Source organism: Monodon monoceros, unplaced genomic scaffold (genome assembly GCF_005190385.1).
Source record: "Monodon monoceros isolate NGI ecotype Baffin Bay Population unplaced genomic scaffold, NGI_Narwhal_1 Super_Scaffold_21, whole genome shotgun sequence".
Lineage (NCBI taxonomy): Eukaryota > Metazoa > Chordata > Mammalia > Artiodactyla > Monodontidae > Monodon > Monodon monoceros.
The window spans coordinates 2117651-2144183 of NW_021703778.1; the positions used below are offsets into that span (position 1 = coordinate 2117651).

General features: G+C 49.2%; 1 pseudogene; it reads right to left on the reverse strand.

Moving 5' to 3' along the window:
* Window positions 1-1445: 1445 nt before the first annotated feature.
* LOC114905214 overlaps window positions 1446-26533 on the reverse strand; it is a 48559-nt pseudogene continuing 23471 nt past the window's right edge.

Sequence of the window (26533 nt, forward strand, 5' to 3'; positions counted from 1 at the left end):
TTTATTTATTTTTGGCTGCGTTGGGTCTTCGTTGCTGCACGCGGGCTTTCTCTAGTTGCGGCGAGCGGGGGCTACTCTTCGTTGCAATGCGTGGGCTTCTCAATGCAGTGGCTTCTCTTGTTGCGGAGCACGGGCTCTAGGCGCACGGGCTTCAGTCGTTGTGGCTCGCGGGCTCTAGGGCACAGCCTCAGTAGTTGTGGTGCACAGGCTTAGTTGCTCCGTGGCATGTGGGATCTCCCCGGACCAGGGCTCAAACCCGTGTCCCCTGTATCGGCAGGCGGATTTTTAACCACTGTGCCACCAGGGAATTCCCTGAAAGATTTTTCAATCATAAAAATATTTTCTCTTGGAATAAGATCCTGTATGGAAGAGGAATGGAAATACAATTTAAAGATAATAAATTTCCAACACCTAGAGAAGAGAATTTGGTATGTTTTTTAAATGCATGATAGTAGACATAAAATCACTGTATCTTTTCCCTTTCATTAGATATATTTTAAAGAGTGATGAACTGTTTTATTTTAAAATGCCGACATTTGCATTCTGCTGGAAATTCTACTTTTTTTTTTTTTGCGGTACACGGGCCTCTCACCGCTGCGGCCTCTCCCATTGCGGAGCAGAGGCTCCGGACCCGCAGGCTCAGCGGCCATGGCTCACGGGCCTAGCAGCTCTGCAGCATGTGGGATCTTCCCGGACCGGGGCACGAACCCGTGTCCCCTGCATCGGCAGGCGGACTCTCAACCACTGCGCCACCAGGGAAGCCTTCGCACCTTCTGTGTGAACTTCGGTGGTACCATTGAGGCCAAGGCAATTTAATTTAGGTTAACCAGGATTTGTTTCAGTTGGTAAGAGAACCATCTTGCAACAGGTTTATTCAATTCTCTTTAAAAATGGTGGCACTCCTTTACTTTTCGCCTTTTGGAAGCAGCGGTTGCATACACGGGATAGCAGATTCAGTCTAAAAATGTGGCTCTAGTCAACTTTATCTTTCTACATATGATTACGATAAAGGATCACGACACCCTTCACATTTCCAAGGAAAACCCAATTGAAAGTTTGTCCTTGCCAAACTCCATAAAACAGCCACTTTAGAGTAAACCAGCAGAGCGTTGCCTCACCCCAATAAAGCTGTAGCTTTCATCACATGCACCAACAAATCTACACGGCTAGTTTCTGCGCTCCTCTTTTCCAGAATTTTACACCTATTGTACCAAACAGCATTTTAAACACGGACATATCAACTCCCTAATAAAGCAAAAACAAAGGCATTTCCCTTATTAGAAACAAGATACCCCATCACTTAAGGTCTTCAAACATGATTGCACTTTCAGAACTTGACAATGCATTCAGTGAGACAATCCGCAGACAACTAGTTTTAACAGACAGATTAGACACAGGTGTCCTAAACTGTTCATTAGGTAAGAATTTTACAAGCGTTACTTGCGCTAGCGGTAGCGGTGGAGCCGGAGAGTCCTGTGCCTTCTCCAGGCTGCGCGGCGAGAACCACCGGACGTGCGAAGGACCCTGTGGCCTTCGCCGAGGCCGTGGCCTTCCCTGCCTGCAGGCGCCGGCCCTGTGCTTGTGGACTGGTGTGGTGATCCATTGGGTGTCAGGGTTTCTTCTCTTAGATTTATGGAATGGATCAATGAGGACAACCTCCAAAGATCCGTACATAGAATCTTCACCAACCCAGTAAGGCTTCAGGACCCTCCTGGCCCCAGAGCGGCGCCCAGCTGGCTCCTCTGCGGCAGAGGGGAGGCTTCGAGCGAACCTGAGCGGGTGGACGCCATGGTGGACAGGCGTGCTGTAGGTGACGCCATGGTGGACAGGCATGCCGTAGGTGGCAGGCACACTTAGGGACCGGGCGTTTGCGGCCACCGCGCCACACGCTAGCCGATGCATGACGTAGCCTTGCTTGGCCTCGCAGCCCAGCCACGCCTTGTCGGGCCGGCGGGACGCGGGGCGGCGCAGCGCTGAGAGCTGGGGTGCTGCCCGCGGCGCCCCCTGAGCAGAAGCGCATCGCGTCCGATGGCTGCTTCGGCCCCAGCTCCCGGGTGCACGCACAGGTGCCCATCGCGGCTCACCGGAGGGCCGCCGCCGAACGGCAAGGGAGCCCCCAGCTTTCTGATCTCCTTCTGCTGTTTGAGGTGCAGGCCGAGGTGGGCGCTGATAAATTCAACAACAACTGAATATAAATATATGTATATATTTACATATACACACCATACCCCACTGAATATAACATACGCCTATTTATTAAAATATGCATTTCTACATTTATATTTAGAAATTATTTATATTATTTGTATTCTAATTGATTATAAGTATATAATTATTATGTTTTATTACTATAATTTAATTTAGTATAAGTCTATAATTATATATTTTATCATTATGCTTTATTACGATTATGACATTTTATTATTTATTGTTACAATTATAAATTTATAAATATATTAAAAATAATTATTATATTAAAGACAAGTGTTTGGCTGTCCCCTCTAGAAATATTTATTATAATCTTGATGACCCTGAAAGGAATCGTGACAGATTTTCTACAGTTACCTGGTTTTTCAGAAATTTGGTGGGCTGCTGACACATAGCAGTGTGTGATGTAATGTGAGACCAGGGCTGGATGGCCTACCCATGCCCTGCTTGTGTTTTAAATAAAGTGGACAAAGGTTTGTAAGAAAAGGAATCTGGAGGCTCTGGTTTCTCCTTGGCCACCACACCTCGTTCCTAGGATCCCAGTAAAGCAAAGAGACAAGGAGGCCCGAGGGACAGAGCCCAGGCCCTAGGCTGCCCGCTGCCCCTCCAGCTGCACCCTGTTTGTCACCTGAGAGCGGCCACAGCTGCTGGTCCAGGACTTGTCCATACGCACCAAGGGCAGGGGACGCAGCCTTGGTCTGGACTGAGCTCTGATCTGCTCCCAGCACACGGAGTCACAGCCCGATTAGTACCCCGTTTACACCAAGGGCTGTGGAAGGCACGTGTTTGTCCCTGCGCGGCAGACTGCAACTTCGGGGGTCAGAAAACCCCAGCCAGTTCTAATCCACCCACATCTTACGTGCTCAGCCTTTTACTATGCCGAGTGGTTGGCGGTCAAGTTCCTTTGTACTCATCGCCTTTCAATATATTCATCTGCCAGCAGTCCTCGGTGAAGGACGGTGTCAGGCCCACGTTTCCAAGAGAAAGAAGGAAAAGAAAAGGAAATCACGTTATATACCAACCAAATGCTGGCAAAAATTTCAGTGTATGAACCTGAGAGAATAGAGGTCTCTTCTCCAGAAGACAAACCAACAAAATCCACAGAACCTTGCTTTACTTATCTCTACAATGGGAAGATGCTCCCTAACCCCTCAGGGATGAAATCTGTAACAATTTCATAGCTCAGGGATGAATTAGACAGAAATTTGGAAGGTGCAGAGAGTTTAGATGTTGTGTTAAGATGTAGTGAAATGGTACCATTAAAATCAATCTTGCACAGAGCTTTCAAAAATCTTGTGCTATGGTGACTCTATTTTGCCTTCAGAGTGGGTAACAGCTTCTCTCAAATTCTCAAATTCTTCTCCCACTCCCAACTACTCTAATGCCCCTCATCATTGCTCCATATCTGGGAGAATAATTCTGGGAATTTATCCACCAAAAACATGTTTAAATTCCTTCTTTCCCTCCACTCAGCTTCCCAAGAAAGTATGTGTGTAGTACTACCTCCTACCACAGTGAATCTAATTTTTGATTCTTCTGTCAACTAAAAACAAAACAAAACAAAATGCACAACCTAAAAGTTGAGAATTATGTTTTGTTTGGGGACCTTACTGAGAACTATAGCCCAGGAAAGCAGCCTCTCAGATCACTCCGAGGGACTGTTCCAAAGAGGTCAGGGAGGAATCAGGTTATATAGGAGTTTTTGCTGGGGGAAAAAATGTAGTTGAACATCAAAAGATCACTGCTAATCATAAAAAAGTAGACATCTTAAGTTAAGGATTTTAGTGCTTTTCTGTGTATGGGAAGATGCAAGAGTCTGGGCTCATTGAAATCATTCCTTTGATAAGCATCTTAGCTCTCTAGGGCCAGTATCTTGTTTTTCTCCATCCTGAGTTCCCCAGAGGGTGTACCATCAGGGGCGCTGCCATGGCTGATGGCTTGATGGCCTGAACACCCTTTGTTTACTGAAATGGCAGGTGACATTCTTTGCACACACTTCCTAAAAGGGTCCTGGTCTCTGTAAACATGGGGGAGGACATTACTGGCCACCACAACCGGCCAGGATTTCTGCATGTTACATGATGCCTCTCTTCCTGGCCTTTCTTTCATGGGGTTAAGGTGACCTTCTAGGCACTCTCTCCTTTCCCTGACAAAGTCACAGAGCCCCATGGACCTCCATTGGGCAAAGGCATGGACTGTATTTGGACTGAGTAGTTTTCATCTAGGGGGTATTGGCGGGGTTATAAGAGTTTGTCCCATTGTGTTACGGGCAGGTCCCAACCACGAGGAGAGTGGAACACCAAACCCCAAAAGGGATTTTGGTTTAGCTCAGGTGCTCTGATTAATTGGGAAGGTCTGGTGACTGAAATTTCACAAGAAAAGGAAACCACGTATCATGTTGAATGTATCGTCTTGGGCACAGTTATCTTAAACTGAACATAAACCTGGTACCTCAGCCAAGTTTTTCTGTACAACCACAATGTTTCATGGGAAGAAAACAAAAGTACATTTTTTGAGTGGGGCATAGACCTCATAGTATGGTTTCTAATAAAGGTCAAAGGTCTGGGAGAGATTTTGGTGAAATCAGCTAAAGTGCTTTGCTTGGCTTGAACCCAGAGCTAACTGAGGTTTCAGGTTTCATGAAGACATCTGCCCAGCAACAGGGTTTATAACGTGTCATTTAGTATCTGGTCTTCATAGCCCGAGACCTCTTCACTATGGCTGTGGCTCGAAAATGCTCTAAAAACCACAGGAAACATTTTCCCAATGAATCATAAAACTTCTGGGAAGTCAGAGGGTTCAGTCAGATGTGCCTCCATTCTTCCTTGGGCCACTTGGACAATTCAGATAACGGTGCACGGAGACCACAGCCCACGTTTTTTCAGATCTAAAGATGAACTTGTTATTTGAATGGGATTGAGGCAGGGAGTGAATTTCTGTGAAGGTACATGAAAAGGGGGCTGATTGCCACTAACACACCTAGGACGTATTTTCTAAGTGATTTTTCCTAAATTTGCTGATCCCATGTCCAAATCCTACTCAGTTAAGAAACGTCCAAATTCCTTTGCCCCACGGTGCCTGGATTCGTTCTACAAGTGCCAAAGGAGGGGTTCATTAGCCCAAGAGTACCTCTCAGACTGAGAGCCTGAACGGCCAGGGGCGAAGAATTGTAACACTGCGACTGGAAGGCCCATCCTTGAAGCCACATTGTGGCCAGTGGAATTGTGTTCCTCACACCTCATCAAAGCCAGACCAACCCTAGCGTCCATCCAGACACAGCCTGGTGTTCCCAGAGCCTAACTGGGCTGGTTTCCTTCGGCCCAACCCAAGAAACCTAAACAGTAGTTCTGTACTTAGAATTTCCCATGCGGGAAAAGCTACCGTCTTCCAACTAGAGAGAAATCAGTGCACGGGAACCACGCTAGTGATAGTTCGGGGTAACAGCTGGACTCATTCACCTTGCTGCCACGGCAGAACGAATTAGCAGGCGTGTTCAGGATATGAGCACAATTGGAGGACTAAGTATCCTTTCTCTTTTTTTTAATTTTTAAATTGTATTTTAGTTATTTTTATTGAGGTCTAATTGACATGTAACATTATTAGTTTCAGGTGTATCACATAATGTTGTGAGATTTGTATGTATTGTGAAATCATCACCACGATAAATCCACTTAGCATCTCTCTGCACGTAGAGTTTACAAATCTTTTTTTTTTCTTGTGTTGAGAGCTTTTAAGAACTACTGCCTTAGCAACTTCCAAATATACAAGGCAGTATGATTAACTACAGTCATCGTGCCATATGTTGCATCCCCCTTTTGACCCCCCATCACCCATTTTGCTTCCCAGCACCCCACGTCCCTTGTCTCTGGCAAGCACCGATTTGTTCTCTGTATCTGTGAGCTGTTTTCTGTTTATTATTATCATTATTTTTTTTTTGAGTCCACATGTAAGTGAGACCATATGGTATTTGTCTTTCTCTGTCTGACTTATTTCACTTAGCAAAATGCCCTAAAGGGCCATCCATGTGGCAAACGGCAGGATTTCCTTCTTTCCCGTGGCTGAATAAGATTTCATTGCATATATATACACAACATTTTCTAGCATTCATTTGTTCGTTGATGGACCCTTAAGATCTTTCTTAAGCTCAGGCATTTTATGTTGCAGCTGTTGTTGATGGCAGAGCCGCGTGGCTTGTGGGATCTCAGTTCCCCGACCAGGGACTGAACCTGGGCCCTTGGCAATGAAAGTGCTGAGTCCTAACCACGGGACCACCAGGGAATTCCCAAGCCGAGGCATTTTTGAAAATAGCTCTGTATGTAGCAAGAAACACTAAAAGAAAAGTGATTCTTCTCCATATGCCCAATAAGGTGGATTTTATTATAACTGTGCCTCCAGGCCAAGGCTGGGGCATTCAGATGAGCGCCTGGACAGCTAGGAAAGATTTCCTGCAAGAGATTTGAGGGGGAACTAACAATATGTAGGTCTTTCAGATAGACCGTCAAACAAAAGGACGTACAATGTACAATAAGTATTAAAATAAGCCAAAGGGAAACTACAGAGAAAAAGGCTGGCAGGAGAAAGATAACACACTAAAGACATCACATGACCCCGTACGTGTTTGTTAGGGCGATGCAGCAACTAACCATGCTCACTGCAAAGAGGAACCTACAATGCGTTCCTGTAAGAAGCCAGAAGGAGGAGAGCTCAACAGCGCAGGAAAGGCATGATGACTTGAGAAACCCTGGGGGCTTTGAAGGGGAGAGCCGTCATCCCCGTTTGCCTAGGACTAAGGGGCTTCCCACGATAAGAACTTTGGGCAACTTGGGCAAATTTGTGAAAAATTCACATGGGTTAGACCCATCCCACCATGGCAGGAAGCACTCTGCCTAACCCAAACCCTAACCTGAACCCTAACCCTAGGCCTAACACAAACCTAACCCTACCCCTAGCCCTAACCCTAATCCTACCCTAACCCAAATCCTAACCCTAACCCTACCCCTAGCCCTAACCCTAACCCTACCCCTACCCCTAACCCTAGCCCTAACCCTAACCCGTACCCGTACCCTAACCCGTACCCTAGCCCTAACCCTAACCCTAGCCCTAGCCCTAGCCCTAACCCTAATCCTACCCTAACCCTAACCCTAACCCTAACCCTACTCCTAGCCCTAACCCTAACCCTAACCCTAACCCTAATCCTACCCTAGCCCTAACCCTAACCCTAACCCTAACCCTAACCCGTACCCTAGCCCTAACCCTAACCCTACCCCTACCCCTAGCCCTAACCCTAACCCTAACCCTAATCCTAACCCTACCCTAGCCCTAACCAGAACCACTTCTGGACCTCACGTTTATTCTCAGACCCACAGCCGCAGGTGAGGGCAGTTCCCACAGGCTCTGACCTTGGCATCCTGGCAAGCTGCTGGCCCGTGTCCATGAAACACAGTCAAACCCAGAGGGGGCAGGAGCCCGAAGGGACGGCAGAGGGAAAGGAGGATGCTTTCCAGGGAAACCTCAGCCGCGGCTGTGGCCTGACTTTGCTCAGCCTGAAGCTGCATGAGGAAGTGAGGGCAAACTGTCCATCAAGAACCTCGTGACACCAGGACTCAGGTCACCTCTCTCAAATAGGCCCAGGGAAGCATGCCGACCCTCCAAGGCGGGGGTGAGGTGACAACAGCTGGTGTCTCCTCTGCAGGGCAGGAGTCAGGCTTCTGTCCAGGCCAGCCTGCCTTGTCTCCATCAGCCTTGGACTTCCCTGGTTCACTCACAGGGAAATTCCTCAGACTCATGGCATCCGTGACAGCTGCGGGTGTGGGACCCCAGACTCAATAAGGCGGCTTCATGGTAGCCTTTTATCTGGTGTTGTAGGTAACAGTGAGCTGTTCCCCATAGAAGACACTCACCTCTTTCACAACCTGTGCTCCGACATAGCTATCCCTGTGCTGGAACATTCTGTCCTGTGCCAGCAGACTCCTTCAGCTCCGCATGGTGACTTTTGCTCAACAGAGGGACTTTTGCTGCCCTATTCTAGGAATACGACGTAGTTCTACCCACTCCTACAGCGTCATCCTCCTTGGAAGGTTGACAGTCACTAAGGCTTCTCAGGCAAACGAATGTTGCCTCTGAGTTTGCCCCAGCTTTCGTGGTTTTAGCACAGAAAGACGTTTCTATTTCTGACCCTTGGCGGGGCTCCCCAGTCTTCCTTCCCCCATATTGCTAAGGAGGCGGAAAGATCATACTCCACTTTGACTTGTCCATTTTTTCTTGCATCTATCCATCTAAGATAATTTTCTGGGCATCCTTGGAGAAGGTGAAAGGCTTCACAACACTGCGCGGCTTCAGAGGTCACGTTTTTGAAAGACTGGGGCGCATCTCTTTTAAAAACAGTCTTTGGGCCTTTTTTATATACAAGCTCTTTATTTTTTTGACGTATAGTTAGTTTACAATATGTAAGCCTTTAAAAACAAAAATGTCGACTTATAGCTGTCTCAAAATAAACCACTTGCCAAATTAAGAAATATATATTTTGGGGTTGTCTTCAAATGTCTGACGGTGTCCCAATCAACATTTCCATGCATATTTCTGAATAAGTAAGTGCTTTAATCTGAATATTTCTACAATGTGCCCTGGACACAGGAGGTATTCACCATTTATTAGAAGAAGACAGATGGTCACAGTGACTGTGATCGGTGCTATGACAGACCCAGAGCAGGGCACAGTCCTGGCTGAGGGCAGACGGGTACAGGGAGGGAGGTTTCTCAGAAAATGGAGGCTGGAAACCATCTCGGAGGACGAGTGAAACTGACTATCTGGACCGTGTGAGACTGGTGATTTGTGCTTCAGACGACAGGACGGAAGATTGCAAAGGTAAAGCAAGGCCAGATCTTAGAGGGCCCCGTGTGCCAGGTCAAGGAACTTAGGCTTTATCCCGTGCACTTTCTGATTTGTTGTAAAGGATTTCGAACAGGAAAGTAACATGAGCGAATTTGCATCTGGAGTCTCTTAAAGAAAGGGGTGGGGAGAGAAGAGTCTAGAGGCAAAAGACCCAGCTAAGAGCCTTGGAGATGGTCCAGAGGAGAGGTGACGAGGGCTGGAAGTGAGGGGGAGTCACGGGGAGTGGGTAGAGGGAACGCAGTCAAATCCCCTCTACTTCTGAGGTGAAGCTAACAGGATTTCATGAGCATCGGATACTGGAGGTAACAAGGCAGGGACATCAAGAAGAACGTCCTTCTAGGAGAAGGTAGCCTATCCTGAAGCTTGCGTCAGACTCTGTCAGGCAGTAACTCCTGGGAGAAGATTTATCTTCTCCTAAGAAAGATTTACTTTCTTGCTGTGTGTCTGGAGGGTGTGAGGAGGGCTCTGCTGAGGCGGTGGAGGGGAGCTGACACGTAGGTGAGGGTGGGGCTGGGAGCACGGGGCTCGCGCGTCCAGACTGAAATACCGCTGGGGTCCTTTGCACATGGGATGAAGAAGTGGACCTGTGGAGGTTCAGGACCTACTCACGTTCAGGGCTTCCCTGGGGGCGCAGTGGTTGAGAATCCGCCTGCCAACGCAGGGGACACGGGTTTGAGCCCTGATCCGGGAAGATCCCACAGGCCGCGGAGCAGCTAAGCCCATGCGCCACAACTACTGAGCCTGCACGCTAGAGCCCGCGAACCACAATTACTGAGCCCGAGAGCCACAACTACTGAAGCCCGCACTCTAGAGCCCACATGCCATAACTACTGAGCCCACGTGCCACAACTACTGAAGCCCGCGCACCTAGAGCCCGTGCTCCACAACAAGAGAAGCCACCGCAATGAGAAGCCCACGCACCGCAACGAAGAGTAGCCCCCGCTCGCCGCAACTAGAGAAAGCCCGTGCACAGCAACGAAGACCCAACACAGGCAAAAATAAATAAATAAATTTATTTTAAAAAAAGAACATACTCAGGTTCAAACCAAAACCAAGATAATCCCGGGCTGCCTCTCCACCCAGCTTTGACCAGGAAAGACGCTGGACAAGAAAACTATACTAGCGTCACTCCAGAAAATTCTGTCCTATCCCAATGGGTTTCCTTCCAAAGAGCAAAGTGAGGAGGTGGGATCTAACAAGTCCAGGGATGGGAGGGGCACGCGGAAGTGTGCTGGTCACAGCCGGCGGTCACCAAGGCCATGTCGCCAACCAACCTGAATGCAAGGGGAGTGGTTTTCCTGGGATCGTCAACAACCCTGCCTCACTGGAAAATTTGCTTCATGGAAATGGTTTCATAATAGCCCGACGTGCAGCTTGGGCGACTTGGCAGGAAAGGAATCTCCAGCTGTGTGTCGACTGTTTGCCTGCACGCTGGACCAGAAACCCTCCTTCTCTGTTTTCACTACTTCTTTTACAGATTTGCCACTATAGTGGAAGCCCTCTTTACCAGGCTCCCCCTAAAACTGCTAGATATCCCCTAATCTCCCTTTTTCAGGAAAACACACTGACTAAAGCTCTGAGCGTGCAGGACGGTTTGCCTGGGGGCTTCTCAGGCTAACTCCTGAGAAGTGGCCCAGGTAGGCGGATCAAGGAAGGAGAGGCCGTCCACCTACCAGGGGACCAGAGAGACAGGACAAGCTGGAGCCCCGTGCGTAGGAGCCAATTAAACACAGCAAACACTGTCGCAAGCCTGTGAGACACATGCCAGCGCCTGGCCAGACTCTGAAGAGTGCAAAGTGTGAGACTGTCCCTGCCTTGTAGAGGCTGAACCCAGGGCTTGCAATCCAGACCCTTCTAGAGGCCCGGCAGGGAATGGGCCAAGCCGAGGTGGGGCAGATGCGGTGGTGAGTGCTGGGGTCCCCCCACTCTTGTCAAGTGTCCCTAAGTGACAGGGCTGGCTCACGGGCTAGCCACCAGTACAGACGTCCAGGGCCCTGTGCTCAGAAGGGCCCGACATTTGGGTTTTAATGCCCTTCATATAATGAATTTGATGGTTAAATTTTAGTTTTGAATGTGTATTTTGTAAATAAAGTCTGATGGGACAATGGAGCAGGCCCCGGGAAGCCTCAGCCCACGGGGGGCTGTCTGTCACCAGCTCCCCAGGACAAGTTCTTTGTCCCAGCTCCCCAGCCTGGGAGAAGAAAGCTGATGTTTCCGCCATTACCGGGTGGCATCTTAGGCTCCTAGAAAAGACGCAAGTACAAACTCCAGGGCCCTGTGGAAGCCAGGTGAGCTTGAACTCTGGAAACCCTTGTCACCAAAGCTGGTGGGATTAACCCACATCTTTCCAAATAAACATGGCACCAAGCTGTGAAAATATTTGCTAAATTAAGCTTTATTTAGCCTAGATGGACTGCCTTTGCTCTCTACTCTATTCAAAAACATCAAAAACCAAACCACTCCAACTAACAAAACTCCCCCTAACAAAACTCCCCCTCCTATCTAAAACAGGTGCTCTGAAGATGATACTGTGAATTGTGAACAGTGATCCTTTTTACAATCATCAGAACAGCTACGCTTTATTGATTCGTTAAGCCCCACATCACCTGTTTCATTGACCTTTTCTTATTAAGCACTCCAAACAGTCCCAACTGGCAAGATCCCAGTGGGGTTCCTCTTAATCCACTCTAGTTCCTGAAAGGGTGTCCAAGTCACATCCCCACAAAGGAATAACAGTTTCCAAGGGCAACAGCAATTATACATGGGAAATTAATGAATTTGGTTTCTTCATTCAAATAAGCACTTGTGGAGCAATAAAATTTGGCAGCGGGACTTGAAGCAGAGGGTGGTGGTGACAGGTGGTGTGAGCAGAGGATGAAGAGAAGGCAGGTCTACATCCGGGAGGAAGGGGAGCTGTGTCCATGGACCGCAGATCCTGTGGGAAATGCCTGGGAACAGAGTCCTGGGTCCCAACCCACCAGGACCCAGATCATCCTGGGAAGACCCAGGGGACCAGACGGCCGGCCTTTGGAGGGCTGTGAGGCTGTCTCTTTGGCCTTACGATAAATCCCCCTTTATTCTTTTTTTTTAAATTTTATTTTATTAAAGTATAGTTGATTTACAATGTCATGTTAATTCCCCTCTTTGTTCTTGAATAATTTTTTTAACATCTTTATTGGAGTATAATCGCTTTACATTGTTGTGTTAGTTACTGCTGTATAACAAAGTGAATCAGCTGTACGTGTACATATATTCCCATATCCCCTCCCTCTTGCGTCTCCCTCCCACCCTCCCTATCCCACCCCTCTAGGTGGTCACGAAGCACTGAGCTGATCTCTCTGGGCTATGTGGCTGTTTCCCACTAGCTATTTTACATTTGGTAGTGTATATATGTCCATGCCACTCTCTCACTTCGTCCCAGCTTACCCTTCCCCCTCCCTGTGTCCTCAAGTCCATTCTCTATGTCTGTGTCTTTATTCCTGTCCTGCCCCTAGGTTCTTCAGAACCTTTTTTTTTTCTTTAAGATTCCATATATATGTGTTAGCATACGGTATTTGTTTTTCTCTTTCTGACTTACTTCACTCTGTATTACAGACTCTAGGTCCATCCACCACACTACAAATAACTCAATTTCATTTCTTTTTATGGCTGAGTTATATTCCAATGTATAATTTCTTGTAGGTTTTTGGTTCCTTAAAATCAACAGACCTTGACAAAAAGCACCTAAAAATACCATAAAATCAGCATGTATATATATCTGGAAAGAACCCTCAAGATCATCCATTCTGATCTCTTCATTTTAAGAGGATGCCTGAGGCCCAGAGATGGTAAGTGGTGTCCCCAGACCACAGAGCTGGGGTTCAGCCTAGACTCCTCCCATGTGATACTCTTTCTAAGACAACACACTACCTCTTACTTGGAAAAATGTTGTTCAACGCATAGAAGGACCAATAGCTATAAAACCGTACCCTAGAATCCCGTTTCTAGACTAGAGGATAGTACTCTATACCTCTATAGTCCATTTAGACTTCAATAATTAGAAATTGATGATCATTTCCCATTGTCCTGAGCTGTATTTTTTAAAATGCCAGCCTGGCTTAGGAAAAACAAATTGGTTTCTACCATTTTGTACCCATTTTTATGTAACTAAATAACGTGCTCATGGCCTGTAATCCTAGTCTGTTTATCCGAATAGACTCTCTAGTGTACAAATTGTGTTAACAAATATATACTGTTAGGAACTGTATATAAGAAAAAGTAATGAAATTCTAGCCCAGAGATAAGACTTCATGAATGTGTGTGTGTCAGGTATTTTTTGTTTAATTTTTATTGTTGTTGGTTTAATTTTTTGCGATTTCAACTTGGTCTTCCCTTCAATACATATAAAGAGTAGCCCCAACCTGGAAACACCAGAAGAATGGATAAACAAGCTGAAGCATATTCATGGAAGAGAATCAACTCAGCGATCAAAAGAAAGGACAAATGTAGATGGAGCTCACAGTCATTGTGCTGAGAAGCTTTACGTGAAAGTATTCTCAATTACAGATTTCTAGAAGAGAAAACACTAATCTATGGTGGAAAATCGGAAAAGAAGCTCTTCTGGGGGCAGAGTAGGGACAGGAATTGACTGGGAAGGGGCACAGAGCAATGTCCCCATGGCGGGGGAGGTAAAGCTCTCTATCTTGCTAGGAGCTTAGGTTACAAGAGTGTATGCACATCCCCCAAACACAGCCAGCGACACGGAAGATGTGCACATTTCATCATATGCAAATGTTCCATCCAAAGGAAAAACTACAAACAGACATTGAGCCCTCATTAATAACATGCATGCTAAAATGTCTAGGGGATGCTGTACCGATGACTGTAATTTACTTGGCACTGCCTTATTTAAAACAAGGAAGCTTGCTGGGTGGGTAACAGCGTTGGACAGACAGGGCATGAAGCAAGTATGGGAAAACGTTAATTGTAGAATCTGGGTGGTAGGTGTCCGTTAAAACTCCTTACTACATTGCTGTATGCTTGAACATTTTCATAATAAAATGTTGGAGGGAAAAGCCATGTACGAGCAGAGCAGAAGAGAGCAGGCATCTTCATAATTCAGGACCCTTTGGGCATCGGAAAGAAGCAAGGACGCAGGGCTGGCACTGGGGCGTCCTGTGGACCATGTTATGATATATCCAGGAATATTTCTATGGCAACGACAGACAGAAAGACTGCTGGAAACAAAAGACAATTTCCTGTTCCAGCTTTGGGGAAGACAAAACAAACACCTGAAAAAGAGGCAATGAGAAAAGCACAAATGTACCCCTTACCCCACAAGAGATTAGCCCACGTTATCAGCAGAGACAAGCTGTGTTAAGGAGAGATAGTGGCGGAGCCAGCACCAGAGGCTAATCTCTCTGGGAATTAAAGCTTCATTAACTTGGTTTCGGCATTTTTCAGGAAGAACCCACAGATTCTGAACTATGACCGTTTGCTTGTTATTTCTTCTTATCACTAAAATAAATAAATAAATAAATAAATAGAACACAGTTTGCCCACACGGGCAGTGATTGGTCGATAATGGAGACATAATGCTGACTGGTATTTGGAACTTGTCACTTATTGGTAAGTTCCTTTTTCACCCCCCTAAAATCTGTCCCTATCGGCGCTTAGGGCAGAAACCCTTTTTTTCTACCCCACTCCACCCTTTACTTGCTTTTTGAAGGGATCAGTGGTGAAGGAAGAGATTACTAGGAAGTACCCCGCTTTCTCCCCCTATTCTCCTCTCTGGGCTTGTTGCCTTCCCGGAACAGGGAGATCACTCCCACCTGCTGAGGCAGGACTGTTCCAGGCGTCACACTTAAAGATGGCATCACAGGAAGGGAAGCAGAGGCCAGAGGATTCTCAGGGAGCCTCAGAGCCACTCCCAAAGTGAAAGCAAATTTCCTGGACAGTGTGTGATGTTCTGGGGAGGACTGAGGACAGATAAGGACCACGGAGAGGCAGAAACCATGCCTCGGGCACTCGGCCCTTCCCCGGCTCTTCCCTCCGGCAAGGCCCCTCCGCCCAGGGTCCTAGCACTGTGGTCTAGTTTGTAATTTTGGAAAACCACCCCTTTCCAACATCCCTCCTCAAGCCTTCAGAAATCGTCTGCAGTTCCACAGTGTGCAGAGTGGAAGCAGCATGGAATTCGGAGTTGGGAAAACCTGGGCTCCAGTCTCTGTGTTCCCTTCTGTCTGGGTGTTAAGAGTGCAGGAAGGCAGTGTCTCTGGGGGCGCAGTGTCCCCCAGGCCCCAAGGGCAGCATGGCTGTGAGGCTCCGGGGGCCTCGCGGTGGGTATGAGAACTCCTGGTGTAGCCTGGTGCCCACCGAACATTTGGGGTCTGGTAAAGGGGGTGATGGTACAAAATGGAGGAGACTGAAGGCATTTCCTCTTCAAAAGCAGGTATCCCGGGGCAAAAACACTGCCCAGTTACCCATCACTGGTCGAGGGCCGCTGTGTGACCAAGCAGGCTGAGGGCTGCCATGAGGGGAGAGGGTTAGACTCATCCTCTCTGCTGGGCACCAACTCACACAGAGCGTGGTTAGAACAACACACAGTTTTCATCTCACAGGGTCTGTGGGTCAGGAGTCCGGACCCGGCAAAGCTGGGGCCTCTGCTCACGGTGTCCCCAGGCTGAAATCAAGGTGTCCACAGGGGCTCCGAGCTCATCCGGGTACTAGGGCCCCCTCCGGGGTCACTGGTTGTCAGCAGAATCCAGTTCCTTTCAGGAGTAGGACGAGGTCCTGTTTTCTTTCTATTTATTTATTTGTTTGTTTGTTTTTATTGAAGTATAGTTGATTTACAACGTGTGTTAGTTTCAAATGTACAGCGAAGTGATTCAGTTATATGCATATATTCCTTTTCAGATTCTTTTCCCTTTGTAGGTTATTACAAGATCTTGAGCTGAGTTCCCTGTGCTCTACAGTAGGTCCTCGCTGGTTGTCTATTTTATATACAGCAGTGTGTGTGTGTTAACACGCTTGCCCCCTTGGTAACCATAAGTTTGCTTTCTATGTCTGAGTCTGTTTCTGTTTTGTAAATAAATTCATTTGTATCAGTGTTTTAGGTTCCGCCTATAGGTGATATCGTATGATTGTCTTTCTCTGTCTGGCTTACTTAGTAAGATAATCTCTAGGTCTATTCATTTGCTGCAAGTGGCATTGTTTTGTTCTTTTTTATGGCTGAGTCATATTCCATTGTGTAATATACATGGACCACGTCTTCTTTAACCATTCCTCTGTCGATGGACACTTAGGCTGTTCCCATGTCTTGGCTTACTGCAAACAGTGCTACTATGAACATTGGTGCATATGAACATATGAACATTGGTGCACGTATCTTTTTGAATAATAGTTTTCTCCAGATATATGCCCAGGAGTGGGATTGCTGGATCATATGGCTTTTTAAGGAATGAGGTCCCGTTTTCTTGTTGACTGTCATGGAGGGTCACCTTCAGCTACTAGAGGCCCGCCTTGGGTCCTAGCCTCTGACCACCCCCAACAGGGATGCTCAGAGCCAGCAGAATGGCTCTCCATTCAAATCTCCCTTCAGCCAGCTATGAAGGGCACATAATATGTGATATATAGAATGTGACCAAATCATCCCATCGCTTTGCCAGTAGGATATAACCTTATCCAGGAAGAGGCCAGCCATCCTATTCATCCTGTACTTGGGGGAGGGGGTTATATAGCATGTGATCACTAGGGGGCAGGATCTTGTGGTCCATCTTAGAGAACTTAGAATGTGGCCTGGGAGAAATGGGCTCAGAGCATCAGGCCGGCAGGGAGGGGAAAGGGCTGGGCTACTGACAGTCAGCATAAGGCTCTGAGACCTCCCCAGCTTCTAGGAAGTTCCATAGCGTGAGAAGAGCTTTGGGGTTAAAGCCAGAATAGCCCCAGCCAGGTTTATTTCCTGAGTTTCCTTTAGAATCATGGATGTGTTGGTCATTTTTAAAGAAAGACTGTATATTGGGGGAGAGATGTTGCTTTTGCTGCTGCTTCTCAGGATAATGTGGGTCCAGGTCTATTCCTGAGACGTGTGGTATCATCAGAGAGCGAGGAATCGATAACTGGATGCAGACAGACATCACGCCAGCCGGCAGAGAAGTTCTCTCTTCTTTGAAGACATCCTTGGAAAGAGACTCCTGCTGCCCCGAGACCCTATTACCCAGGTTGGTATCTCTAGCCGGCAGGACAGACTCTGTCTGACTGAAATCCTCATCTTTTTGTAACCTCGGTGAAGGCATAGAAAATGATTCATAGATTCACAGATAAGAGAGAAAGAGACAGAAAGAGACACAGAGGCAGAGAGAGACAATGAATCATCCATCCCTCAGCCTAAGGCTGAGAAATCCTCGGGTTTGGGGTCGGATGTCTCCAAAGACCAAGATACAAATCGGGTACAATTCTCCCAGTGCCAGGCTGACACTCACCGCCTCTGAACACCAGTGCACTCCAGCCCTGGTGGATCTTTGCAATCTTACCTTGGGCTGTTCAAAGTCCTTCCCATCCAGTTTTTGGTAGGGTTGCTTGGAGCAAAACCAACCCCTGGGACCTATGTACTGAGTGCTTAAAATGTGCTGGACTCTGTGGGAACTCAGTGAAGAGGCCGGGCACAAACCTGTGAAAAATGAAATGGCAGGACCCAATGCAAAGAAGACAAAGGAGGAGACCACAGGGTGCGCCGTGATTACTTGCCAGATGGTCCAGATAAAAACCTCCCAGGAGCTCAGAAGAAGCGTGATTGCCTCACACCGGTGCTGAGTCAGAGGCGGACTTGATTAAAAAGTGTAGCCTGGATTCAGTCCAAACTATTTTTTTCTCCTTTCACCACCTTCCATTCTCCTCCCCCCAGATCCTCCGGACGTTTGGAAGTAGAGGTGTTTTCCAAGCAACGTTCTAAGAAGGGTTGTCAGTCTAAACTTGCTTCCAAAGAACAACAAGAAAGCCCAACAAAGTAGCAATGTCCTAAAGTAATCCTGCTTCTTCACTTGATGTCATAACTTAGCTTCAGCACGAGATACAGAAAGTCAGACTGTACTCTTAAATAACATTGGTGCAAGTAGAAACAAAGTGCTTAATCACACCCTGTTTCATGCAGCTGAGCTTGAGTTGGCAGTGCTGCTGCGTCTGAACTAACCTGAGGCTAGGGAACGGTCCTTGCAATAGTATATAATGAGCCTCTACTTAAAGCAAGGCAGGCCTGAACTTATCTTCCTAGATCTTATAGTTTATCTGCAAAGGGAGAAGTAACAGGTAATGACAACACAGGGTGTTTGGGTTTTCTATTGCTGTGTCAAATATCATGCTAAAACTCAGGGGCTTTAAAAGAGAAAAAAGATGCTTTTCGTTTCTCACAAGTCTCTGGGTGGACGGGGCTCAGCTGGGCAGCTCTTCTGCTCCACATTCTGGAGCAGCTGCATTCAGCTGGGAGCCTGGGGGTGGGGTGGAGTGCGGGGCTGGAAGGTCCAAGATGGCCTGTCATCCCCCAGGGTCTCGCGTCGTTTAGTAGACTAGCCTGGGCTACTTGAGGCTGTGGTGACTGCCTTCCAAGAAGGAGTGTTCCAAGGAAACAAGCTCCAGGATAGAGGTCCTATCAATTATTTGCCTGTATCACTCTGACTCACGACCCGACAGCCAAAGCAAGTCACACGACCACGCCCACAGTCAGTGTGGGAGGGGCCACGTAAGGTTATGCAAAGCAGGAGGCGCGGTTCTTCTGGGGACTACCAAGTAATAATCCTCCACTTGATGTAAATACTACGAGAGCAGTAGGAGCACACTGGAGGGACAAGGAACCCAGGTTTAAAGTTCAAGGTGACTTCCTGGAGGAACAGACCTTAACCAGACATGAAGGATGGGGAGACATGTCAGGGACATCTGTTGTTTTGCCTCGTTATTTCTCGGAAAGCTACTCGTAAGATTTGTGTTAGGTATACTATGTATATAAAGTAATTAATTTTTTTAATTTGCAAGAATTAATCAACTGTTAATTAGGAGATAGAGCCATAAGCACACTTTTCACGTGGCCACGGCTGCCAGCAAGACCGAGCGATTTCCACCACGTCTCCCCGACTGGCTCTTGTCCTGGGGTCCCCAGCGATGTGACTCTGACTCTGGATTCTACGTGTCAGCCTTTCCTGCTCTCACTTTCCACTTGGTAGTAGTGGATGCTTCCAAACTGGTAACATTCCTATGTTGATGGTTAAGCCTTAATTCTTGTAAGATGATCATTTCCTGATTCCCGGACTGATTTTTCTTGGGATTCTGAAAAACATAAATTTCCCAAGAATGGCGGAGAAGGCATTCCTGCCCAAGGGAACACTTGTATTGTGGCTGAAGAGGGGGAGAGACAGTCCGAATGAGGTGGGCGGGGGGAGAAGTCACGCCAGAGGGAGGGTCTCATGAGCCCTTTTCAGTTAGAGCTCTATCCTTACGGCAAGAGGAGATTACTGAAAAGTTTTAAGACGGGGAATGACAAGATCAGAATTGCATTTTAGAAAGATCTCCAAGGCAGAGGTGTGGATTGGATGCAGGGAAACCTACCAGAAGGGTGAAGAAATGATGCAATGGTGGTCTGAGATGGTCTGAATCGAGTAGGGGCCACGGGGATGGGACAGGAAGGAACACAAGACCAGCCTTCGTGATTGATTAGGTGTAGGACTTGCAGTGTCCGGAAGAGTTCTGCAGTCAGCCTCTGCGCTCATGCCCGATGACCTCCCCAGGAAGATAACCCAGGTTCTGAATGCTTACAGACAGCAGAGATAAACACCATTTCTATTTGTAGCCACTGCCCTCCGCAAACACTCACCCAGTTATTTCCTTTTGTGGACGCTCACCCTCCCTCCTTATACAGTGTCTGTCTTAATCTTGGAGTTTCCTAAGCAAAAGTCATCTTTAAAATCATGATTTTCTACCAGAATACTCAAGCATCTCCCGGAGACAACTCTGTCCCATCACGTCTATGTCAGATTTAAACAGTACTTTATCTCATTCTCCAGGCAGGAGCAAGCCAAGACAAATTCCAGAATGGAATTCCAAGGTGTTGGAAAGCAATAAAGAAGGTGATTTTCATAGGACTGCCGCTAGCCTGTATGGCTCTTCAGTGTTACTGAAAATGGCACCGGTTCCGCTGGGCTGACGCAGCCCCAGTGGCTTCATTTCTGTGGCTGACAGCTGAGAGTGGCCCCTGGTTTGACGGGCCAGAGCAGCGACCAGCGTTTTCGTGAGCTCTGCCCTCTGCAGGGAGACGGCTCTCCGTGGTCTCTCACATCTCTGTACCCCTGCCAGCAGAGGCAACGTCTCCTCAAGGATGTTTGTGTTGCAGACAGCTCGGAAAATAGAGATAGCACCTCCCTGTAGAGAAAAGGGCGGTTTGTACTATCCCGTATGATAAAGATGAGTCTCTCCGAGGCCAAGGTCAGGCGCGCTTGCAGCCCGTGATAAATGATTGGGGTTCCTTAAGCACAGGGTTCCCGAGCTGTGACGCCAGCCCTGCCTGTGCAGCGTCCGCCTGAACCTGACGGACGAGGGGAGCTGAGGGTCAAGCCTGAAGCTGCTGCTGCCGCCGGAGCGGCTGCATCTCTGTCTCTGACCCAGGAGTCTCGTGTCCTCTGCCAGCGTCCCCTCAGCTGGGGCAGGCCAGCCAGTTAGCTAGTGAGAAGGGTAAAACCTCAGCCCCTTCGGCGTTCTGAGCCTCCCACGGAGCTTACATTCTGATGGAGGAAGAAAGACACATGTAACCAAGCAAAGTAATCTGAATTGTCAGAGTGACTAGAGAGAAACAGATCAGAGGCTGAAACAGACAGTGTGTCTCATGGTGGACGTACCACAGTGAGGGTGGCCTCTCAGGAGTGGGACCATTTCAAGCGCCTAAGGGAGGGTTTAGGCAGAAGGCATTAGGCCCAAAACCCCGGGCAGAGGGAACCGCACGTACACCCTGAGGTCTGTTTGGGGAACAGGAAAAATACCAACAGGATTCAGCGATGGTAAGTGACAGAGAGCTGTGTCCTGAGATGAAGGGGGAAGCGGTCACGGCAGAAGCAGCACAGATTCTTACGTGCTGTGGTGCCAGCATGACAGATGTAAAGCACGAGTGCCACAGGTGGACAGGCCCTCAGCTCCACGCAGACACTCGGGGTCTGGTGGATGGAGCCGGGGCTCTGGGAGCTGCACCGTCTGGAGCACGTGCTCCCCAGCAAAGTAGGAGAAAGAGGCGACGAAGCACCCAATTTTAATCGCCTCAGCTCAGAAAGGGCACACCCATCACTTCCACTTCTGGTCCACGGGCCTAGGTTAATGATACGGCCTCATCCGAGTGGCGAGAAAGGCTGAGAAATGCACTTGAAGAATCCGTTGCTGAGCCCTGTGGCTGCACAGTCTATCTACAAAACATCAAGAAGCAAAAAGGAGAGGAAATCACGTGGAATTTGCTAAGTGCCTTCTCAGCATCAGGCACGGTGACTTTTGTCCCCATATTCATTTTCTGTTGCTGTGTCACAGGTCATCACAGACTTAGGGGCTTCATACAACCGCCATTCACAGACTCCCAGCCCTGCAGGGCAAATGTCCCGTGGTCCCCCTGGGCGCTCTGCTCAAGGTCTCCAAGCTGAGATCTAGGTGTTATTCAGGCGGGCTCTTCTTGGGGCCTCTGGAGAGGATCCACCCTGAGTTCTTTCAGGTCGTTGGCTGGATGCAGGTCCTTGCAGCTGGGCACTGAGGGGTCTCTCTGCTCCTTCATCTTCAAAACCGAAGGCATACGTGGCCTCCTCTTTGTGCTTTGAATCTCTGTGACTTCTTCTGCCACCCGCCAGAGGAAACTGATTTTATAGAGGACAAGTTATGAGATTATCGGACCCCGGCAGGTCTCAGAAAGCTGGGTGACATCCTGCCCCCTGCTTTCCAGGCAGAGCCCTTGGGAGCAGAACAGCGGTCCGTGCAGTGGGTCAACCCTGGGCCTCTGTCACGCTCATCCAGCACGAAGCAGAAACAACAACTTGCCTCTGTGACCTTGGGTGCGTGTGGAAGTAACACAGCCCCCAGGATGCCGCGGCACGTGAAGGGGAGCAAAGGTGCGTGTGGAAGTAACACAGCCCCCAGGACGCCGCGGCACGTGAAGGGGAGCAAAGGATCTCACCGCACTACCTGTGTGGACCAAGGTCAAAGGCCAAGACGGATGCTGAACATTCTAGGGGGTGATGATGTGAGCAGATGACAGTTTGGCCAGATGCTACCCACCACCTGGCTCCTTGGTGGAACGTCAGCCCCCTGGAACTTGGGTGATAGAAGCCACAACCTCAGGGGAAAGAAAGGGGGAGTTTCCATCGTCCCAGCAGGATGTGATCTGGAAGCAGAAACCAAGTTGATATGTAGACAAATGGAAAGCACTGTACTTCTGCATACTTTGATTTTTGCAAGGTCTGCACGAGCTCCATCACTGGGGAGTCACCATCCACCCTGGAGGCAAGGAGTTCCCAAGGTCATCCTGAAACAAAGCAGCACCCTACAGTCCTTCCCCCACGTCCTCTGCCTGCCTTTTGTCTGTGGACAAATTTTGGCCGAAGAATAAGTTGAATCAGAGAAGGGAGAAGATGCAGAAACAAAGGACAGCACTCAAATAAGACCAAATAATAATAGTTTAGTCTTTAAGCAGAGTCAAGGACCTTTAGTTCTTTCTCAAGGAGGAACCATATATTCTTTTTTTTTATAAATTTATTTTATTTATTTATTTGGCTGTGTTGGGTCTCCGTTTCTGTGTGAGGGTTTTCTCTAGTTGCGGCGAGCGGGGGCCACTCTTCATCGCAGTGCGTGGACCTCTCACTGTCACAGCCTCTCTTGTTGCGGAGCACAGGCTCCAGATGCACAGGCTCAGTAGTTGTGGCTCACAGGCCCAGTTGCTCTGCGGCATGTGGGATCCTCCCAGACCAGGGCTCGAACCTGTGTCCCCTGCATTGGCAGGTGGATTCTTAACCACTGCACCACCAGGGAAGCCCAGGAACCATATATTCTGAGCCATGTCCTGTGAGCTGTCCTGTAGGTACTGAAGCCCCACCAGGTGGGAGAAGTTAACCACATGATGACCTGACCGTAGCCATGACAGAAGCTGCCACAATTCCAAGAGCTGGCCTCCAAGAAATGGGAACAAACCAACCCTAGAACTAAGACTAAATGTACTTAAACGATCAAGATGACTCTGGTCAGACCACCGCGCGACCAATGTCAATATGACCGTCAGAGCTGCACGGAACCCCCTCTCTCCGTCTATAAAAGGTCTTGCCCCCTGATTGTCAGGGTGTGTGTGGAGGGGAGTTGGCCTCTGGACAGGGGTCCACCCCTGTCCCCTTCCCCTGCCCAGTTACCGGCCTCCAAAATAAAGCAAACTTTCCCTTCCACCAGCCTTGCTTCTTTATTGGCTTTTGAGCGCCCAGACCCACTTTCAGTAACAATCCCAGTCCACAGGGCAGTCCTTCCAACAACGTTGGCCTTCTGCATCCATCACAGAGAGAAATGGGCTTTTAAGTTAAAAGGATGCATTCTTATTCAACAACTGTTTATGCATCTGCTAGCCACTATGCTGGGCCCTGGAGATGCTGCGAGGAACCAACCAGACGTGGAGCTTAGAATCTAATGGGGAAAAGACTCACGATAAATAAGGAAAATGCAGAGGTGTTAGGTGCGGGAAGTGCTGCAGAGGAGCTGGGGGTGCAGGAGCCTGAGTGAGAGTTCAGACAGGTGGCAGGGGCGCCACTGAGAAGCAGACCTTTGACCACGACCTGAGGGAGTGGAGGGGGAAGCCGTGTGGACATCTGGGATTGGGGGCTCCCAGGAGAGGACATAGCAAGTGCGCAGGCCCTGGGAAGATGTACACCTGCCATTCGGGCACGGCAGGGACCCAGGGTCTAGAGTGGGGTGGGCCACGGGGGTCCTTGTGGATGTGCTCAGAGATGCTCCAGGACAGTGCTTTGCGGCCTTTAGGAGGACTTCGGCGTTTACTCTGAGCCATAACAGGAGCTCCGTTAGACTCCATCTTTGGAAATGCAAGAGGTAGACGCTGGGAGAAAACAAGAAGAATTAGGGAACGTAACCCTCCGCAACATCCTGAGATTCTCAGAGGCTTACGGGAGCATTTAAGACTCTGTTCCTAGGACGGCTATTTCAATGTTCTGCAATATTTTACCGTTTTCCCTGCAGGAGATGATGTGATGTCCAGAAAGTTCACTGCCCGTCAGCCCTCAGGCAAACGGGAACTGCCCCCTGCTGGCCGTCAGCGGTAACGCAGGCCAGGAGTTTCTCTTGAGCCCCCAGCCTTGGGGGGTACCCCGCTCGGTAGGGTGGGAGGGGGCAGGACTCTATTTCTTTCCATCTGATTCCTTCCCCCCAAGGGCAGCAGCTCTGCAGGGCGAGGCCAGGTGATTGTCTTTGACCACAGGCTCCAGGCAGTGCCTCTCGCTGGCTTCTCCTCGGATCCCCGACGGCGGTGGGGCGGGGCGGCTGAACTCCAGGCTCCCCTCCCGCAAGGGGAGGGGGCGAGGCAGGCTTCCCCGGGATCCCCCGGTACCCGTAGAGCTGGTGCCTTCAGGGATGGGGCTGCCCACGATGACTTGGCGGGGGGCCCAGTCCTGAGGCCTCAGGAAGGCGTCCCCTCCCTCAGGGTTTCGGCTGCCCATTCAGGACAGACGGAGCCCTTGGGAGGAGGCAGGGGTGAGGTCCAGGATTGGCTTGGCCTGGCTCTGACCCTTCCTGTCCCCACTCCGTCCAGCTCGGGAACATCTGCTCGCTGGCCCTTCTGCTCCACACCCAACCTCCAGGCCATTCAGGGTTCCGGTTAAAGGGCAAAGGTGCCCTTTCTGGGTCCTGCCCAGTGCTGGCATCCCTGGACGTCCTACCGCGTGTGCCCCCTGCTGGTCGCCTCAGACTGTGTAAGTGCAGGCCCTGTCCCTGGGCCCGTGTGCCTCTGTCGTGGTGTGCTAGGGCCTCCGTGGGAGCATGCCCACATTCACGCAGGGGGCACGGGGCATCTGTGGGCTGTGCTGTGTCCACGTGTGAGTTCAGGAACACCCCTGCTGGACTGCATAGTGCTGCCCCCGAATTCCTATGCCGAAGCCCTAATCTCCAGTGTGACTGTGTGTGGACGTAGGACCTTTAAGGCAGTGATGACGGTTGAATGAGGTCATGAGGGCGGCACGGACACCGGGGGGAACACAGCAGGAAGGCAGCCGTCTGCAAGCCCGGGAGGGAGCCTGCTGCAGACACCAACCTGCCGACACTTGGCCTTGGATTTCCAGCCTGCAGTAACTGACAAAAGAAATGTCCCCGGTTCAAGCCTCCCCTTCCAGGGTGTTTTGTCCTGGCAGCCCGAACAGACTGACACAATTCCCCTGTGCTTTTCTGATGGGATGTCAAACAATGGGAAGCGAGAGAGACGGTCTATTTGAAGACATTCTCACTCAGAGTGAGGCAGAGAGGCTGGGATGGGAGGGAAAAGCAGGAAACAGGACAGGAGCAAATGCTGGCTGATGCTGTCAGGGCCCCCCAGGACCTCCATCCTATGGGTGTCGCATCCTGCTTCCTTTCCCTAATTGTCTTCGGGAGCCTGCAGCGGGGCCCAGTGACCCTCCGTGGCCTCCCATTTGCCAAGAGAAGACTCCTCCAGGTCGGAGCTCACGTAGCTAACTCCCCTGCAGCTGGAGCTCTCCCCCGGCCCAGGCAGGCATTTGCGGGTGAGCACGTACTTTCCCTTTGGAGTTGAAAACGCTGGCATCCCAGGCAGGCCTGTGTTAAGCCGGGACTAGACGCAAATAGCTCCCTGCATTGTTCAGCCACCGCAGAGATCCATGTGCCCTTTAAAAATAGCGGCGCTGTGCTAGAGAATTTTCAACAGAAGACACGGGTGTGTGTGTGTCTGCCACACCCTCTTCTATCTTCGTTCTGAGACACAAAATTAGAGCCTCGCGGAAGGGAAAGGGGAAGGAAGGTGATTAATGCACAGCCATGTGCACGCTTACCCCATCACCTCTTTTCAGACTGATACCCCACACCCTGCCCAGAGACAGTGCTTTAGCAAGAACGCGCCTTCTCTAAACCACTAGGAGGCATCCATAAAGGAATCTGTCTGAAAATAAATGAGTAGACTTAAAACTCAGCCTTCCTGGTTGAGATCAGTTGAAAAAAGCTACACTGGGTCTGGGGGAGAAAGAGGGAGAGAGTGGAGAGATTTCACTAATGGACAGGAAATGCTTTTCAAGGCCAAATCTCTGTCCTCCAAGCTACCTCGAAGCCCCAAGCTACCTTCTTAGATGGGGACAGAGCAGGGTGAGGGTGATGCTGGGGCCTGGAGCTGGGTCAACGCCCTCACCCCAACACAGACACACACACACACACACACACACACACACACACACACACACACACA